The sequence below is a fragment of the Bison bison genome, unplaced genomic scaffold (assembly GCF_000754665.1).
Source record: "Bison bison bison isolate TAMUID 2011002044 unplaced genomic scaffold, Bison_UMD1.0 scf7180017864072, whole genome shotgun sequence".
Lineage (NCBI taxonomy): Eukaryota > Metazoa > Chordata > Mammalia > Artiodactyla > Bovidae > Bison > Bison bison.
In genome coordinates this window covers 7751189-7770670 of record NW_011494644.1, presented here as the reverse complement: position 1 = coordinate 7770670, position 19482 = coordinate 7751189, and positions in this window count along the sequence as shown.

The window sequence follows — 19482 nt, the reverse complement described above, 5'->3', positions numbered from 1 at the left end:
GCATCCAGTATCGTGCATCGAACCTGGACTGGCAACTCGTTTCATACATGATATTATACATGTTTCAATGTCATTCTCCCAAATCTTCCCACCCTCTCCCTCTCCCACAGAGTCCATGACTGTTCTATACATCAGTGTCTCTTTTGCTGTCTCGTACACAGGGTTATTGTTACCATCTTTCTAAATTCCATATATATGTGTTAGTATACTGTATTGGTGTTTTTCTTTCTGGCTTACTTCACACTGTATCCTTTTTAAAATTGCTTTAGCTCTTCAAACTTTTTCCTTTCTGTGTAAATTTTAGAATACTTTTGTCTGTCATCTGAAAAATATATTTCTGCAATTTTGAGAGAAGTTGTGATAAGCCTATCAATTTGTGGAAAATTAACATCTTTACTATGTTAAGGCTTTCAATCAAGGGACATGGTATATATCTACATTTATTAAATCTTTGATTTCTTTCATCAATACTGTGTAATTTTCAGTGTACAAGTCCTGTACATGTTTATTATGAAGTATTTTATTTTTGAGAGGTTATAAATGGGATTGTAGTTTTAACTTTAGTCCCCACATGTTCACTGCTAGTATATAGAAACACAATTTTTTAATGTTTTTAAATGTTTATCTTGCATCTTGAAACCTTTCTGATTCACTTATAAGTCCTAGGAGTTTTGCTTATTTGTAGATTTGTAGGGACTGTTTTATTTTTTTCTTTTCCAGGTTGTATACATTTTATTTCCTTTCTCATCATTGCATAGGCTAGATCTTTCAGCATTATATTGGTTTCTAGTTTGATTCTATTTTGATTGTAGAACACATTCCATATTATTTCACTCGAATCGCTTCTCGGCCTTTTGGCTAAGATCAAGTGTAGTATTTCACTCGAACTTATAAAATTGGGATACTGGTAGACTGTAGTAAGTTATGTATATATACTGTAATACCAAGAGCAACTACTAAAAGACCACACAAAAGATGTGCACACCAAAACATCACATATAAATAAAAATGGAATTTAAATAAATCAAAAAGACAGGAAAATAAAATAGAGAAACAAAAACTGAGGAACAAACCAGAAACAACAAATAAAAAGGTAGACTTAAGCCCAACCTTTCCCTTCTCCAGGGGATCTTCCCAACCGAGGGATCAAACCCAGGTCTCCCGCATTGCAGGCGGATTCTTTACCAGCTGAGTCACCAGGGAAGACCACATTAAACGTAAGTGATCTAAATATACTAATAAAAGAAAGAGATTGGTAGACTAGACTTAAAAACATGATCCAAATTCAGGTGAAGTATAGAAAACTTACCTTCCTTTACATTTCATTACCTTCTATGATTTGCAAATGTTTTAAATATTTCCTTTATATATATATTTAGAATTACATCCAGTTGTGTTATATTTTTGCTTCAAATGTGAAACATGATTTAGAACACTCAAGAGAAGAATGAAAATCTACCATAGTTCCTATATTTTTTTCTTACTTCTTTCTTCCTTCCTGGTATTCTAAGAGTCTTACTTTTATCACATCCTTTCAGTTTAAAGAATTTCCTTTAATCATTATTTTAGGGCAAGTCTGCTGGTGACAAATTCTCTTTGTTTTCTATCATTTGAAAATGTCTGACTTTACTGTTATTCATGAAATATACTTTCACTGGTTATAGGATTCCAAATTGCCAGTTACTTTATTTCAATACTTTAAAAATGTTATGCCACCTCTTTCTGAACTCCATGGTTTCTGATTAGAAATCTACTATCATTCACATTCTTTTTCCCCTACAGGTAAGGTATCTTTTTCCTCTGGCTGCTATCAAGTTTTTTCTTATGTCTTTAGTTGTCACAGATTAACTCTGACATTTCTTGGCATGGATTTCTTTGGGTTTAACCTTTGGAGAGTATATTCATCTTCTTAAATCTGTAGGTTTGTGCCTTTTGCCAAATTGGACAGTTTTCAGTCGTTATTTCTTCAAACACATATTTATTTCTATTCTTGTTTTACTCTATTTTTGGAACTTTGATGACATAATTATTAGATCTTTTTGCTATAGTCCTACAGGTCCCTGAACCTCTATTTTTTTAATGCATTTATCTCTGTTCAGATTGGGTACTTCCTATCATTCTATCTTCCAGTTCACTGATTTGTCCTTCTATCTCTTCTACTCTGTTATTAACCCATTTCCTGAACTTTTTATTTCAATTATTATGTTTTTAAGTTCCATTATTTCCATTTGGTTCTTCTTTATGTCTTATATTCGCTAGGATTTTCTATTTTTATTTGTTTCAAGCATGTTAACAATTTTTTGTTGAAGCATTTTTATCATGGCTGCCTCAAAATCTTTGTTAGGTAACTCTAACATCTGTATCATTTCAGTTTTGGCATCTATTAATTTTTCATTCAGTGTGAGATCTTCCTGGTGCTTGCATTGATACATTATTTTCAATTGAAACCTGTACATGTTTGTATTATGTTGTGACACTTCAGATTGTAAACCTTCTATTTTGATTGGATTTTTTCTGATACCATTTTGGAAGCAAAAGAGGGCATGCCCCCCAATTCCTGCCAGATGGATATGTAAATTCAGGTCCTCCACTTGGTCTTTGGGTTGACATCCATGTATAGGTTTCCTCATTACTGTAAGGGGTGGGAGTAACTGCTCCCCATATGCTCTCAATGGACCCCTTGGTGGGAGTGGCCTTGTTACTTCTGATCAATGATAAAGATTTAGGCCTCCTCTGGCATCACCCCAGAGGGTACAGGAAGCGGAGCCTCATTACTGTCAGATGAGGGTAGAAGTTCAGACTCTTCACATGGTCTCCACTGATACTACAGGATGAGGATGGGGGACTTGTTACTGGCTGGCATAGATGAAGTCCCAGCTTCCTTATCATCCTTCTCTGATATTACCCATTGTGGGAGCTGGGGTACCTAACGAGAGTCTCACAAAAGTGCAAACAAAGGCTCCCCACTCAACTTTTGCCAGTGTGGTTAGGCCACAGTTTTGGGGTGTTTGGCTGAACCAGAGCAGTTATTATCTAAAGTTCAATCTCTTGGGACTTCCCTGGTGGTCCAGTGGTTAAGACTCCCTGCTTTCAATGCAGGGGGTGTGGGTTTGATCCCTGGTTGAGTAACTAAGATCCCACATGCATGCAATGTGGCTAAAAAAAGTTACAAATCAAAATAGTCTTATCACTTGCTGGGCTTCTCCTTTACTGAGCCTTTGGCTACAGAGACGAGGCTTTTATTCGGGTGTTTTTTGTTTTGTTTTGTTTGTTTTTCTGCCTCACTAGCACTTCTGGATTGCTGGCTTCTTCAGCTCCAAGTCTGGGATGTAGGGTGAAAATAAAACCGAGTGAACTCACCACTATGTTGCTCCCTGGTCCTCAGCCAATCTGGTTTTTTCTCTCCACCTTTCAGAGTCTTCTGATGCTTGTTTTATATATAATGTCCAGGAATTTTAGTTTTACTTAGCAGGAAGATTAGGGAAGAGTACCTCTACTTAATCTTTCCAAAAGTAGAAAATCTGAAACCAGTTTTATTGGGGGAAAAAACCCTTATGAAAAAGAAATAGTTTCTTTTACATTCTCTCCTTTTCTCCCTCCTTCCCACTGAAGTTGTAAGATCCTGGATATAACCTTACAGTCCTTATTTGTACTCTTTTAAACATTTACAAATGCACGATACACCCATGAACCAGAGTTTGTCATGGTTTTTGCCCAAACAAAATCATATTCTATATATTTTCTACGTAACTTGAAATCCTCTTTAATAATGCATAATGAACATTCTTTCAAGTCAATAGTTATTCATCTAACTCATATTTTTTTCATAGTTTTGTTAAGTTACCTAATATTTCATGATATGGAAGGATCACGCTATCTATTTTCAATTTTATTGTCTCAATGAATAAAATTTATATAGAATAGGTTAACAAAAGCAGGGCCAATTAAAACAAAGCAAACCATATGTATATTTTTAAGTTAAACAAATATGGCATGGTTATGGTGCCAAAATGACTCACGATTTGCATTTTCACCAATGATACATGAGAACACATATTTCTTCCAGCATCCTCACCAGCTCAAGGCATTTCCCCTCATTTCAGATTTTTGCCAGTCTGCCATGGGTAAAATAGTATTGATACCTTATTTTGATTGCCATATATTTATTGGCCACTTGGATGGTCCCATTCGTGCTTTTTTCTATTTTTCTGTTGGCATTAGAATATTGTTCATCAGTTTGTGACAGCTCTCTCTACAGTCTTAATTGTCATATGTATTACAGATATGTTTTCCTAACTCTAACCTATTGCCAGAGCATTTGTGAACATTTTCCTTATCACACTTACAACATTGCATTTTCCTTCTCTGACAACTGCTGCCTCTGCAAAGGCTGTGCCCCTTAAACTAAGGACCATTTGCTCAAGTCTGTAGCCCCAGTGCTAAGCAGTAATCTGTACATAGTAGGTACTCATAGGGTATTTAAATTGGTTGTTGAATTTCCATCTCAGTAAAAGCATCCCTTCATGTTCCCTCTCCTTTGTGCCACCTGAGTGACACATTAATTACAGATGTTCCATTAAGTGTCACCCTAAACCTCAACAATTACAACCTGAAGCAAACAGCCCAGACAAAATGACAACATGCTCTTCCCCAGAGCTGCACTGTGGACAGGAGGAAGGGCAAGAAAATTGCACAATCTGCTTGCATTTAGATGGAAGAAGTCAGTTCATATGGGGCACTGTGGGAGAGGGGAGGCAATGTGCTTATTTGTTATTCCAGATTATAAAGCCTGTTTTGGTGTTATGTGTCATTTAGAGAACAATCTGACATTCAGATGGCTCAAAGCTTTTATGCTGAGTGATCTGCTTCTGGCGAGGGAGTGAGATAAAGGACGAAGAAGTAATTTCTCCTGAGTCTTACGGACTATGCTCCCTCCTCCAGGAAAGGGGGAGACTCCTGGTCAGCCAACACTGCCAAAATAAACGGTGACAAAAGTGGAGGTTGGACGAATGATGAATGGAGGAGGCAGGGATGTGTGGAGAACGAGAAGTAGACAAAGGAGACTTCCCTGGTGGTCTAGTAGTTAAGAATCCACCTGCCAGTGCAGGGAACGCAGGTTCTATCCCTGCTCCGGGAAGATCCCACATGCCTCAGAGCAGCTAAGTCCACGTGCCTCAGTTACTGAGGCCACACTCTAGAGCCCACAATCACAACTATTGAGCCCACATTCCTAGAGCCTGTGCTTCACAATAAGAGAAGCCGCTGCGATGAGAAGTCCGCACATCGCAACTAAGAGTAGCCCCCGCTTGTTACAACTAGAGAAAGCCCATGTGTAGCAACAAAGACCCACTGTGGCTGAAAATAATAAAATAAATAAATAAGAGAAGAGAAACAAAATTAAAAAAAAAGAAGAAGTTGAGGAAGATGTGGAGGAAATAGCAGGGAGATGTGTTCGAGGGACTGACTGGATAGCAGTTTGTGGGGATCACCCAGAGAAAGAAAAAAAGAACCCAGTCTCCAAAGTGGAACAAATATCAGTTCTAATCTTACTTGTGTTACTTACTTATCCCCTTGCCATGTGGTCCAAACTAACTGGTCACCTAAATGGCATATGAACTCACAGCTGCGGGCACCAAACCCTCCTCTATCTCACATTCCTGTGTGTTGTTGACACAGACAGGATTCAAACCCAGCCGAAAGTCAGACTGGGACTTGAACCCACAGGCTGGGACTCAAACCCACTGTCTTTTAATTAGAATCACTCACCGGCTCTCAGGTTCCTTATGAAGCTCAGGTTCCTAATGTCTCAGTGCAAAAGGAATTCAGTGAGAGAGAAAGTAATAGGTAAGGAGTGGATGTATTTGGAGAGACACACATTCCAGAGATGGAGTGTTGTCCATCTCAGTGGAGCGGTGAGGGTGGCCCTGGAAGAAACACACTGCACAGAGTGTGGGCCGTCTCAGAGGTGAGAGGCCCAGAAACAGGGAGTGGCTAGCTTTTATGGGCTGGGTAATTTCACAGGCTAATGAGTGGGAGGATGATTCAAACTATTTGGGGGAAGGGGTGGAGACTTCCAGAAATTGAGCCACTGCCCACTTTTTGGTCTCTTATGTCAGCCTCAGAACTGTCATGGTGCCTGTGGGTGTGTCATTTAATTAATATATTACAATAAGTATATAATGAGGCTCAAAGTCTACTGGTAGTTGACTCTTCCACCATCTTGGGCATAATTGGTTCTAACCACTTTATGTCCTATCCTCAGTGGCTACGCTCAGTGCTGAAGAATTGATGCTTTCAAGCTGTGGTGTTGGAGAGGACTCTTGAGAATCCCTTGGACAGCAAGGAGACCAAACCAGTCAATCCTAAAGGAAATCAGTCCTAAATATTCATTGGAAGGACTGATGCTGAAGCTGAAACTTCAATACTTTGGCCACCTGATGTGAAGAATGGACTCATTGGAAAAGACCTGATGCTAGGAAAGATTGAGGGCAGGAGGAGAAGGCCACAATGGAGGATGAGATAGTTGGATGGCATCACTGACTCAATGGACATGAGTTTGAGCAAATTCTGGGAGACAGAGAAGAACAGGGAAGCCTGGCATGCTGTAGTCCATGGGGTTGCAAAGAGTCAGACACGACAGTGATGGAACAACAACTCACTGGCTATGTCATTCTTTTAAAGGTTTTGCCCTGCCCCCTTCCCTTCTGTTTCATTGCCACAGAAAATCTCCCTGTATTCCATTCCACACCTGATTGTTCTGTGTGCTTGACTGCTGTTGCTGGCTTGGAGTTTTCTGCTAGGCTGGCCTCTTACATGGAGCAAGATCATCCTTTGTTTCTGGAGGTCACTTTAAAGTACTTAGGATAAAAAGTCTAGTTTTTCCCAATTCCATTTCTATAGCAGATCCTTGCCTCTGAGATCCTGATGTTAGGAGAGCCCAGATGGCTACATAATGCAGCCAATCCCAGAGAGGCCATGCCTGGCCTTGCCAGGGCATCCCCTATTGGGCTAATTAAATGCTCCCAGGGAGCAGAGACATGCTGCCCCATATGGCGGCTCCTGCAACAACCACGTGACCTGAGTGTGGTGGGCAAAAAGGGAAATGGTTCCAGGCAGAAACACTATTCAAAATGAATGTGATTCATGTCTCACAGGAAAGTAAACTGGAGATAACACTCTTATGAGTTATCTGGGAAAACTTTTAATTAAAAATATGCAAGAACTGGAACTTCCCTGATGGTCCAGGGGCTAAAACTCTGAGATCCCAATGCAGGGGGCCCAGGTTTGATCCCTGGTGCTGCAACTTAGAGTTCACCTGCTGAAACTAAAGATCCCTCACGCAGCAATGGAGACTGAAGATCCCGCATGCTGCAACTAAGACCAGGAGCAGCCAAACACATAAATAAAAAAAATTTTTTTTTTTTTACTGTGAAAGAACTATATAGAGAAAATATCAAAGGCAAAAAAGAAAGTGAGTAAAGTGAAATACACCCAATTAGGAAAAGTCACTATTTTAAATAGGTGCCATTTCTGCCTGCTTTGGAGCGAATGTTTGCATTACCCCTAAAGTCATAAGTTGAAGTCTGCTTTTTTGTTTTTTGTTTTTTAGTCTTGCCTTTCCCCCCCCCCTCCGCTACACCATGCAGCATGCAGGATCTTAGTTCCCTGACTAAGGATCGAACTCATGCCCCATGCAGTGGCAGCAGGGATTCCTAACCACTAGACCACCAGGGAAGTCCCTTATGTTGAAGTCAATCCCAATGTGATGCATTTGGAGGAGGGACTTTGGAGAGGTAATTGGGAGTAGGTGGTGTCCTCATCAAGGAATGAATGCCCATATATAAAGAGGAAGAGACACGAGAACTCTATTTCTCCACCACATGAGGCTAGCAAGAAAGTGGCCCATTACAAGCCAAGAAAAGGTCCCTCAGCAGAACCAGACAAGGCCAGTACCCTGATCTTGGACTTCCAGCCTCCAGGACTGTGAGAAATAAATTTCTGTTGTTTGAGCCACCCAGTCTATGTCATTTTCATATAGTAGCCCAAGCTAACTAAGAAATTCCCTGAATACCTATAGAATTGTAAGTATTAACAGTTAGAATTGAGTCCCAGTATTTTTGGAACTTAGTAACTTAATAAAAACCTTCATCTGGGAGGAAAACATATGCCTAAGAACAGCCAAGAAATCTTGAAATAGAACAATGTTAAAGGACCACATATAAACAACAGATTATGATGCTGCAAGAATAAAACAGCAAGATACTAACCCAGGAGTAGGTGAGTGGATTAATAGAACACAATTTGAGTGCCCCAGAATGGACAGATCAGAATTCAGTGTGTGGCAAAAATGGAATTTCTCATTGATGAAGGCAATAAATGGTGTTTGGTACAATTGTCTATTCATTCAGGAAAAAATTAAGCTAAATTCCAACCTTACACCAGACAGAAAAATCAATTGAAACAGTATTAGAATCTAAATAGAAAAAATAAACACTAAATGTACCATAACACATTTACTTATTACAACAGTCCTAAAGGATAGCTATTTGATCCCCATTTTGAAGATGTAGAAACTCGGGCTATGGACAGATCAAGCTGCTTATCTGAGGTCACACGAGGTCACATGCCAGCAGTTCATAAGAGAATCACAGACACTTTTTTCTCCAAATGAACCTATTAGGTGAATTCACCTTACAATTGTCTTTTGATCTAGTTCCTAACAATCATTTGGAGGTGGCAAATGATTGTCACCTCCAGCCTAACACAGAGCCCAGGCAAAGAACCTGATGAGACCTCAAGTTCAAGAGAAAATTCAGGGACTTCCCTGGCAGTCCAGTGGTTAGGACTCTGTGCTTTCAATGGGTTCCATCTCTGGTTGAGGAACTAAGATCCCACATGCTGCAGTGTGGCCAAAAGAGAGACAGAGAGAGAGAAATTCAGGTAAAAACCTCCAGTTTCAAAACCGAGGTTTCTACCCAATGAGGGAAATGAACAGGTGCCATGGAGAAGAATGGGGGGATTTTGAATCAGAATTAGTAGTCTTCAGGTGCTTTAGCATTGTAGCTTAGTGATCTTGATTGTAGAGATTGTCCCTCAAGAAGATGAACAGGTACCTCCTAAAGGGACTGAGCTGGGTTGGGGTTGAGGGGGAAGGGAGGGCCCAGGGGGCTGCCTCCCAGCCCATTCATTCTTTACAAAGAGTTTCTCCCATGGGAATGGAGACTCAGTCACTGCACACTTCTTCCAAGCCCAGGACTGAGAGAAGAGCTCACTGATTACAGAAGGCCAGTGACACAGCACCCCATGTGTTCAGTGCTATGTGAGGGTCTCCAAGGGGTGCTGTACAGGATGGAGGTGTATACAACTGACTCTCCCCAGCCCTAGCTTCTACTGCCTCACAGCTGTCTCCACATGCGTGCATGTGTGCTAAGTCACTTCAGTCGTATTCAACTCTTTGCAAAACCTTGGAATGTAGCCTACCAGGCTCCTCTGTCCATGGGATTCTCCAGGCAAGAATACTGGAGTGGGTTGCCATGCCCTCCTCCAGGGGGTCTTCCTGACCCAAGGACTGAACCTGTGTCTCTTAGGTCTCCTGTATTGGCAGGCAGGTTCTTTACCACTAGTGCCTTCTGGGAAGCCCCCAATCTCCTCTAGGCCCTCCTATGTCTCCAGTACTTCCCAATTGCCTGTTTTAGTTTCCATCCTATCCTGGATTACCTCCAAGCCTCTCTCTGTCTGCCCCTAGCACACAATTTTCCACAGTCACTCCCCCATGCTTCACATTCAAAAGTCTCCTCATGTCTCTTCTACTCGCTACCTAATTCACAGAAGAAAGAACTCCTTCAAGAAGGGCTCAGAAAGATATGTATGAGTTTTCCAGGCAGAAGATCAGAAAATGGAATCCCAGGAAAAACTGACAGGGAGAGAACAGAGGGAAAGTGCTCTGTGGACAGTAAACATTCAGAACGGCCTGAGTGAAGCATTGACTGGCATGGAGGTCTGCAAGGTGGACACCAACCAAGTTGTGAAGGACCTAGTATTCGGTGCAATCAGGAATTGAGCTTCATCCAATAGGAAATGGATAGTCATTGCAAATGAGGTTTTAGAAGGCATGAGCTTTTTCTTCTACTGGCTTTACAAGATACAAAGGACATCCACACCAATGGCCTCTCACTACACCAATGGCCTCTTATCTTGAAAACCCTAAAGATGTCAGGAGTCTAAGACCCTCAACTGAAGGTTATTTCAAGTGATTCTGGATATAAGGTTGGTGTTATCTGTGTGTGTGTGTGTGTGTGTGTGCACGTTCAGTCATGTCCAACTCTTTCACAACCCCATGGATTATAGCCCACCAGGCTCCTCTATCCATGGGATTTTCCAGGAAAGAATGCTGGAGTGGGTTGCCATTTCCTCCTTCAGGGGGTCTTCCTGACAGGAATCGAGCCTGTGTCTCTTGCACCTCCTGCATTGGCAGGCAGACTCCTTACTGCTGGGCCACCTCCACTCCTAGTAATCTCTGTTTCGGGTGACTCTGGACAGCCATGCTGCCGATCAGTGCCTCGCATGCTGCTCTCTGGATGCTGCTGCTGTCTTCAGACCGATCCTCCAGGCACTCCCCTAAGACTAAAGAGGACCTCAGCTCCTGCCTCTGCTCAGGACAAACTTACCTCCACCACTGATCGACAGCAAACACTGCTCTCATATCCTGACATTTCGACCCTCTGGTCATTTCAACTCTGACAAAGATTGGAAAGCATGGCAAACAATATTCCTCTCTCTCAACCAATCTCTTTCTCAATCTCTCTTTCTCTCTCTCCGTCTAATTCACTAGGGCTCACTCCCATCTAAGTCTCTCTAAGTTTCTATGTATCTCTATCTCTGTCTCTTTCCTCCTCCTCCTCCTCTGTTCCTCTCCTTCCTTCTCTCTCTCTTTAATCTTTTTTCTTTTACACACATGTGCACAGAACATTTTTCACAGTCTCATTATTTTAATTCAGTTTGTGATGGGTTGATTTTTAAATTACTGGTATAGATAATCAATGCTAAATAAAATTGATAACAGCTAATACTGCACCCAGCACAATCTATTACTGACTAAAAATTGACAGAGGAATCAAACTTTATTTTTTAAAAAATTTAGATCTGCAAATTTTGACCTAGGGGAAAAATGGACTTAATAGAATTAAGGACTATCACACAAAATAAAAGCCAGAATCCGTAAAATTTGCTACGGATAATACCTAATCAATATATCAAATTTTGTTTCAAATTTAAAATGGAGAAGAATTGATCCAAATGAAAATAAGTTCAGTGAGAGTTAACATTTCTGGAAATGGTTTAACTTCTGCTGTGGAGAAAATTGATCAAGGGATTAAACTGGCTTAATAGAATTTACTCCAGAAAACACTTTCTGGATGAAAAGTCCATCTGAGTTGATATAATGCTAATTAAAAGTCTTGGATTCAAAATGTTCTCAGGTCAAAAGAGCAGGAGCAAGTCTCTTAAAATCAAAACAAAGGGGTCATAACATCCACTGGTATAGCAACAGACTTACAGGGACACCACCCCAGGCTACTTTATTTTGCCTGGAAGCAGACCTTTTGATCTTCTAAAATAATTTTTCAATGAAAACCATATGATTGAAGGAATAAGTCAGTCACACGGAAACATGTCAGCTTCTTGCTGCTGCTGCTGCTGATGCTGCGTCGCTTCAGTCGTGTCCGACTCTGTGTGACCCCATAGATGGTAGCCCACCAGGCTCCCCCGTCCCTGGGATTCTCCAGGCAAGAACACTGGAGTGGGTTGCCATTTCCTTCTCCAATGCATGAAAGTGAAAAATGAAAGTGAAGTCGCTCAGTCGTGTCTGACTCCTAGCAACCCCATGGACTGTAGCCCACCAGGCCCCTCCGTCCATGGGATTTTCCAGGCAAGAGTACTGGAGTGGGGTGCCATTGCCTTCTCCGAGAGCTTCTTAGGCGCCAGAAATATTAGCAGAACAGAAAGTAACATGTGAGAATAACATACTAGGATTATAGAAGGACTACTCATAGAGATGAGAGGATCAAGTAAAACAATCCCTAAAATGCCTTTGGCTTCCCAGGTGGCTCAGCGGTAAAGAATGCGCCTGTCAATGCAGGAGCCTCAGGAGACACGGTTCAATCCCTGAGTCGGGAAGATCCTCTGGAGAAGGAAATGGCAACACACTCCAGTATTCTTGCCTGGGAAATCCCATGGCAGAGGGGCCCGGTGGGCTACAGTCCACAGTGTCACAAAGAGTCAGACACAACTGAGAACTAAGCATGCACGCAAACTGCGTTTAACTCCAGACCAAGGAAGACAGCACAGGCACTAGTTCTGTGCCAGTAGGAACAGCAGCGTGGGAGTCATAGTCCTACTGATGGCATTATTGGAGAAGCTACACAGAAGATTTACATGTCAGCCCTAAAACCAGGTTCAATTTAGAGAAATTTCTTAGACTTCCTGCTCTCCTCCTCAAAACCAGCTCCAACCAGCTCCTTCTCATTTCCCAGTGCTCATCCAGGTGCACACAAAGGCACACCCCCCTACCACATGTGTATGCAAAGCTCTGCTGTGGTCTCTGTGTTCTGGCTGTCCTTCCTGGAATGCCCTCTCTCTCTCATCCCTACCTGAAAAAATTCCTGTGTCCTTCACAACCCAGCTCAAAGGTCATTTCTTCTATGAATTTTCTATTGGCTCTTCCACTATGCTCCCAGAGCCTTTTATCCATATTTTATCAGCTCATATTTTAAAAATTAAGTTGCTATTTCCCCCTTAAACTGAGTTCCTTGAACATTTTTCTCTTCTTGAGTCCCTGGCAGCTGACACCCAGTAGACACCCAGGAAATGTTTATTTGGGCTAGATTTACTAATAACACTCACATTAGGATAAATCTTCCCTTTAGAGAGATTCATTAGGGTAATCTGGCCTATTTGGCAGAGAGAATTAGATTATAGTGCCTTCAAATAGGAACACCTCTGACTAGTGATGTTCTGATGAAATGCCCATCTAATGCTAAAAGAAAGGTTCCAGAACATTCCACAGAGCTGTGCAGACATTTACCTGTGAAGACTTGTGACCACTGTGTTTGCAAGAAGTTTCCCGAGTCAAGGAGACTCGGGGGCGATGCCCACCCAGCCCCCAACCCCGTGGACATAGCCTCAGAAACCCTGGAGAATTTCACCACATTGACATCTAGAATGATTTGATGCCAGGTGATACATACTATTCCGAATTACCATTGCGGCAAGATAATTTATTGAGATGTTAATGTGTTGAAGAATTGCAAGAACAAAAGTGCATTTTGTGCTTTGGAGTGTGAACTTCTTCCTCTCTTAGTCTAAGAAGGCAGTCAGGCTTTTGTTATTTTTTTCTTCAAAGTGTTTTCAGAGCAGAAAGTCAAAGCTCCTGAAAGACAACATCTCTCTCTGGCCTTTGTGAAAACCTCAAATCACAGAGAAGGTGATGTTGGCCATTCCGGAGGAGGATGGGAGGATGATGAATAAGAGGAAATGCTGAAGGAGAGTGATTCCAGCACCACAAGGAAGAGATGGGATCCTAGGAGTGGGATTACCAATCTACATCCCCATAGAGCCTGAAAGACTCGGTAGAACTTCGTGTGGTACATCAGGGGGGCTGGGTTTTGAACACCCCCAGACTTTCATCTTTTAGGATTTAATAAGCTCTTTGGCCACCTGAGGTGAAGAGCCAACTCATTGGAAAAGACCCAAATGGTGGGAGAGACTCAAGGCAAAAGGAGAAGAGGGTGGCAGAGGGTAGGATGGTTAGATAGCATCACCAACTCAGTGGACATGAATTTGAGCAAACTTCAGGAGACAGTGAAGAACAAGGAAGCCTAGTGTGCTGCAGTCCGTGGGTTTGCAAAGAGTCAGACACGAATTAGCGACTGAGCAACAGCAACAGACTTTCAACCCCAGTGAAGATTTTCATGTGAAGGCACAAAATGGAGGCTGAATGTCCCAATTTCAAGGTGCCATTCAAGTTTATTATTACAGATGAAGAGTATTGACTAAGATTAGAAAGAACCTCCCCAAATACACTTGCTGTTGTTGTTCAGTCACTAAGTCATGTCCAACTCTGCCATCCTGTGTACTGTAGCCCACAAGGCTCCTATGTCCATGGGATTTCCCAGGCAAGAATACTGGCATGGGTTGCCATTTCCTTCTCCAGGGGATCTTCCTGACCCAGGGATCAAACCCATGTCTCCTGCATTGGCCACCTTACTCCACCTAATTTTTTGCCTTCAGGGAAAGTCAGAAGAGTAAAGTGACTCTCAGTAAAGATAACATAGAGCTTCCCACCAGCTAAGCATATTGCTGGTTCAGCACGGAATTTAAGAAAATAAAGAGGAGTGACATTTCTTGCATAACCTGGATGGTGCTTGTGAATCATTAGCTACATCATATGAATGCCTTGATGGAGGACACATGTGGCACCTGGCCTCTTACACTGGAGGCACCTCCCAGATGTGTTCTTTCTGACAAGACTGCTCCTGCAACTTCTCAAGGGCATTGCAAACATGTCTGTTTCCTCCTGGCCTGGAAGCTGCTATGTGGATGTTGACTTTCCTTGAGCGTGTTACAACTGTACCCACATCAAAGTCCTCAGTTTCAGAACTTCCCTGGCAGTCCAGTGGTTAAGACTGGTTTGGTTCCTAGTTAGAGAATTAAGATCCCACATGCCACAAAGCCAAAAAATAAAAAATTTAAATCCTCAGTTTCACAACCAGCATTGAGATTTAAGGAACTCGTGGGTGAGTGCTAATATTTAAAGTTCCAAATCTCCTCAGCTTTTTTCATTTTTCATAAAGTTTTCATTTTCATAATATAGTTCATTTGATCAATAAATATATATTTAATGCTTATTGTGACTCAAGCACTGTGCTAGGCCCAGAGCAATGGGGCACAGCTATTTCTAAATAACAACACATTCTATTTTATTCTCATAGGGGCTGAGTTAACAGCTGATTCCCTGGGAATTGTACATTGTGTGTTTATAGCAAGAAAGCAAAAGGAAGGAGCTCTGTCTTTTGGTCCAGATATTTTGAGAACCTCATTTGTCAAGGGCAGTGACGGCTATCTCCTCTGAAGTGGATGACTTCTGAAATCATGGTGGAAAGTTAGAGAGAATATCTGTACTATATCAGCACATGACATCACCGCCTACCTGGTCCTCTGGCTCCCAAACTGGGTGACATGTGATTAGAAGAATCCTGAGGGAGTTTTTTAAAATATATTGGTTTCCAACTCCTACCCCAAACCAATTAACTCACAATCTGGGGCCTGCCAGACTTAAATGTATTAAACCAGCTCCCGAGTGATTCCAAAATACTGGTGTCTGGATCCTAATTTAAATCATTGGTATGTGGCCTGATGAGGCATTTTTAATGTATAACAACAACATAAACATTTTATTATTTCATTGAGCTTCTTAGTTTCTTAGTATCACAATGGAATGATGAGAAAACAAGAATCGCCAAAAAAAAAAAAAACCCGTGAGTCTTCAAATCTGACAAAAAGCAGAAACTTCAAGGCAATTGATGGGGAGAGAGGGAGAGGCTTGACAGAAATGCCATCACAGTCCCAGCATCATGTCCCTCCAGAGCCGGCTAGGCTGGAGGTGGGGAGATGGAATGGCGAGAAGGTGGCACTGTTGGAGCTGTCCTTGGCATTTCTGCCTGGTGACTGATACACAGGTGTTAATTGGGCATTTTAAAAGCTCTCCTCTTGGACTAAAATGTGGTCCCTGGATTGACAATATCATCTGGGAACCTATTCAAAAGGCAAATTGTCAAGCCCCATCCAGCAGTCATGTACAGATGTGAAAGCCGGACCATAAAGAAGGTTAAGTGCTGAAGAATTGATGCTTTCAAACTGTGGTCCTGGAGAAGATTCTTGAGAGTCCCTCAGACTACCAGGAGGTCAAAACAGTCAATCTTAAAGGAAATCAGCCCTGATGCTAAAGCTGAAGCTCCAATACTTGGCCACCTGATGTGAAGAGCTGACTTATTGGAAAAGACCCTGAGGCTGGGAAAGATTGAGAGCAGGAGAAGAAGCGGGGGACAGAGGATGAGATGGTTGGATGGCATCACCAACTCAATGGACATGAATTTGAGCAAACTTCCGCAGATAGTTAAAGGACAGGGAAGCCTGATATGCTGTAGTCCATGAGGTCACAAAGAGATGGACACAACTTGGTGACTGAAAAACAACAACAAACCCACCCAGCATCAGAAACTCTGAAGGCATGGTTCAGCCATCTGCATTCTGACAAGCTTTCCAGGTGTTTCTGAAGCAAGCTAGAGTTAGACAACTACTGCTAACAGTCGCCCAAGCCAGAAACCTGGGAGTAATCCTCATTTCTCCTCATCCACAACCTCCCCACATGTAGCTGAGCCTGTCTATCCTAATCAAAAACGCATCCCAAAGTCTAATCTTTATCACCACTGTTCTGGTCCAGATGGTCATCATCTCCTGCCTGGGCTGCCATGACAACCTCCCAAAGCAGTGGTTCTCAACACTGGCTGCACACTGATGCCTGTACCCCATCCCACAGGTTCTGTTTAAATAGCCTGAGGGCAGAGAAGCAGCTGGGCATCAGTGTTCTTTAGAGACCCCACCTCCTGCCACAGGGAAGTGTAACATGTAGCCTGGGGGGGAAACCTCTGTCTGAAATGGTCTCCCCCTCCCACTTCTGCCTTTGTAGAAGGGCTACTGCCAGGATCCAAGCCCAAGGGGTACCATTCACAGTGCACTGAATATAAAGGATATCCCCTGGGTGGTACACTGGGGCAGCCCTATTCTCTCCTAAAGGTGGCTCAGTGGTAAAGGTGGCCTGCTAATGCAGGAGACACAGGTTCAATTCTTGGGTTGGGAAGATCCCCTGGAGAAGGAAATGGTACCCCCAACTCCAGTATTCTTGCCTGGGAAATCCCATGGACAGAGAAGCCTGGCAGGCTACAGTCTATGGGGTCGCAAAGGAGTTGGGCATGACTTAGACACTAAACAACAACATTCTCTCCTAAGCAGGAGGAAGGATCTTCTCAAAACATAAATCTTATCAAGTCTCTTCCCTGCTTAAGCCCTTAAGTCTTACCGTGAAAGTCTTTATCAAGGTCTAAATGCCCTGTACCTTCTAGCCCCTACCTGCAACCTCATCTCCTTTCCCAACACTATTCTTTCCCCAAACTGGCCTTAATCAGTTCCTGAGATCCACGAGGTCCTTTCCTACCTAGATCTCTTCGTGCAGCTTGCTCCCTCTGTCCAGAATGTGGTTTCTCCACTGGCCTCATGGCTGACATCTTCTCATCCCTTGGGTCTCAGGTCCAGTCTCCTGTTCAGAGCCACTGTCTTTGGCCACTCCCCTTTTTTCTCAATTATTCTTTGTCAGTCCCATGGTTGTTGTGATTTTTTTTTTGGAGGGGGCTGTGCTGCGTCTTGGTTGCTGCATGCAGGTTTTCTCTAGGTGCACTGAGTGGGGGCTACTCTCCAGTTGCACTGCTAGTGCTTCTCATGGTGATGGTTTCTCTTGTTGTGGAGCACAGCCTCTAGAGCACTCAGACTTCAGGACACTCAAGGGATAACTAGAGCATGGGGTCAATGATTGCGGTACATGAGCTTAGTTGCCTGCAGATCTTCCTGGACCAGGGATCGAACCTATGTCCCCTGCATTGGTAAGTGGATTCTTAACCACTGGATCACGAGGGAAGTTCTGGTTGTTGTCTTATAGCACTTATCATAACTTTTAATTGATTCATCTATCAGTTTAGTTACTTGTTTCCTCTCTCTCTCTCTCTCTTTTCTCAACCAGCCTAGTTTAGATTGAAAGATCTGTGGAGTCAAGGATAATTTTTGTTTTGTCCACCTAAGCACCCTACCTGACACATAGTGTACAAGAAAAATTTGTTCAAAGAATTAATTAATCATTCCTACCTAGATCTCTTCATGCAGCTTGCTCCCTCTGTCCAGAATTTGGTTCCAAGAACTGGTAAGACCAAAAAAGTTCCCTAAGTCTGGACCTCCACAGAGAACACATATTAGAAACAGGAAACTGGAACCCTCAATGGCCTGAGCACAAATTCAGGAAGAAGGACCAAGGAGTTATTCCAATATTGCAAACTAAGGCTGGAGAAAATAGTCCTAATATGTGGATATTGAACCCTTTGTTGTTCAGCTGCTACACTGTGCCTGACTCTTTGAGACCCCATGAACTGAAACATGCCAGGCTTCCTTGTCCTTCACTATCTTCTGGACTTTGCAGAAACTCAGGAAGAAGGGCCAAGGTATAATTCCAATCTTGCAAACTAAGGCTGGAAAAAATAGCTGTGATGTGTGGATATTGAACCCTATTGATAGAAAAATAGCAGAAGAGAATAAGAAAGTACAGCAACCTAGGGGACCACAGAAACATCAGTAGATATTCCTGGGAACAGAAGTTACAGCAGCCCAAGCAATGCCAAACTGCTCGCAACAGGAACTGCATGTGTCCCAGGACTGAGGGGTTTGCAGAACTGCTATTCCCACAGTTTCCCTAATACACACATTGAACACCTTCTACGTGCCAGGCACCAACATAGATGCTAGCTTAAGGGCCATGAGAAAGACAGACAATGAGCAAGCATGGAGTCTAACAAGAAAGCTAGATAACAAACAAGGAATTTGAGTAAAAGAAATTCAAATTTTGTGGGGCTGGAAGTTTATATAATTCAGGGAGGAGGAAGGAATGTCCTCTTAAAAAAATATAAAACTACAAATACAGAGCCAGATACAAAACTAAATATCTATGTATGTGTCAAACTCATAGAACTATACAGCAAAAAAGCATACGTAGGGACTTCCCTGGAGATCCACTGGTTATGAATCTGCCTCGCAATTCAGGGGGTGTGGGTTTGATCGGGGAGCTAAGATCCCACATGCCTCATGGCCAAAAAACTAAAACATACAACAGAAGTAATATTGTAACAAATTCAGTAAAGACTTTAAAAATGGTCCACATAAAAAAAAGTCCTTTAAAAAACAGTATATGTAAATTAAAACATAAATTCTGAACCAAAGCAAAAATCAGTGTATGGCAGAGAAATGCACTCAATAAATGTTATGTTGCATTACCATCTCCAAAGCAAAAGGCAAGTATGTACTAAGACTGAGTAGAAAAATCACAACAAATTACAAATTTTTCAGTTCAGTTCAGTTCAGTTGCTCAGTCGTGTCCAACTCTTTGCGACCCCATGAACCACAGCACGCCAAGCCTCCCTGTCCATCACCAACTCCTAGAGTCCACCCAAAACCATGTCCATTGTGTCGGTGATGCCATCCAACCATCTCATCCTCTGTTGTCCCCTTCTCCTCCTGCCCTCAATCTTTCCCAGCATCAGGGTCTTTTCAAATGAGTCAGCTCTTCACATCCAGTGGCCAAAGTATTGGAGTTTCAGCTTCAACATCAGT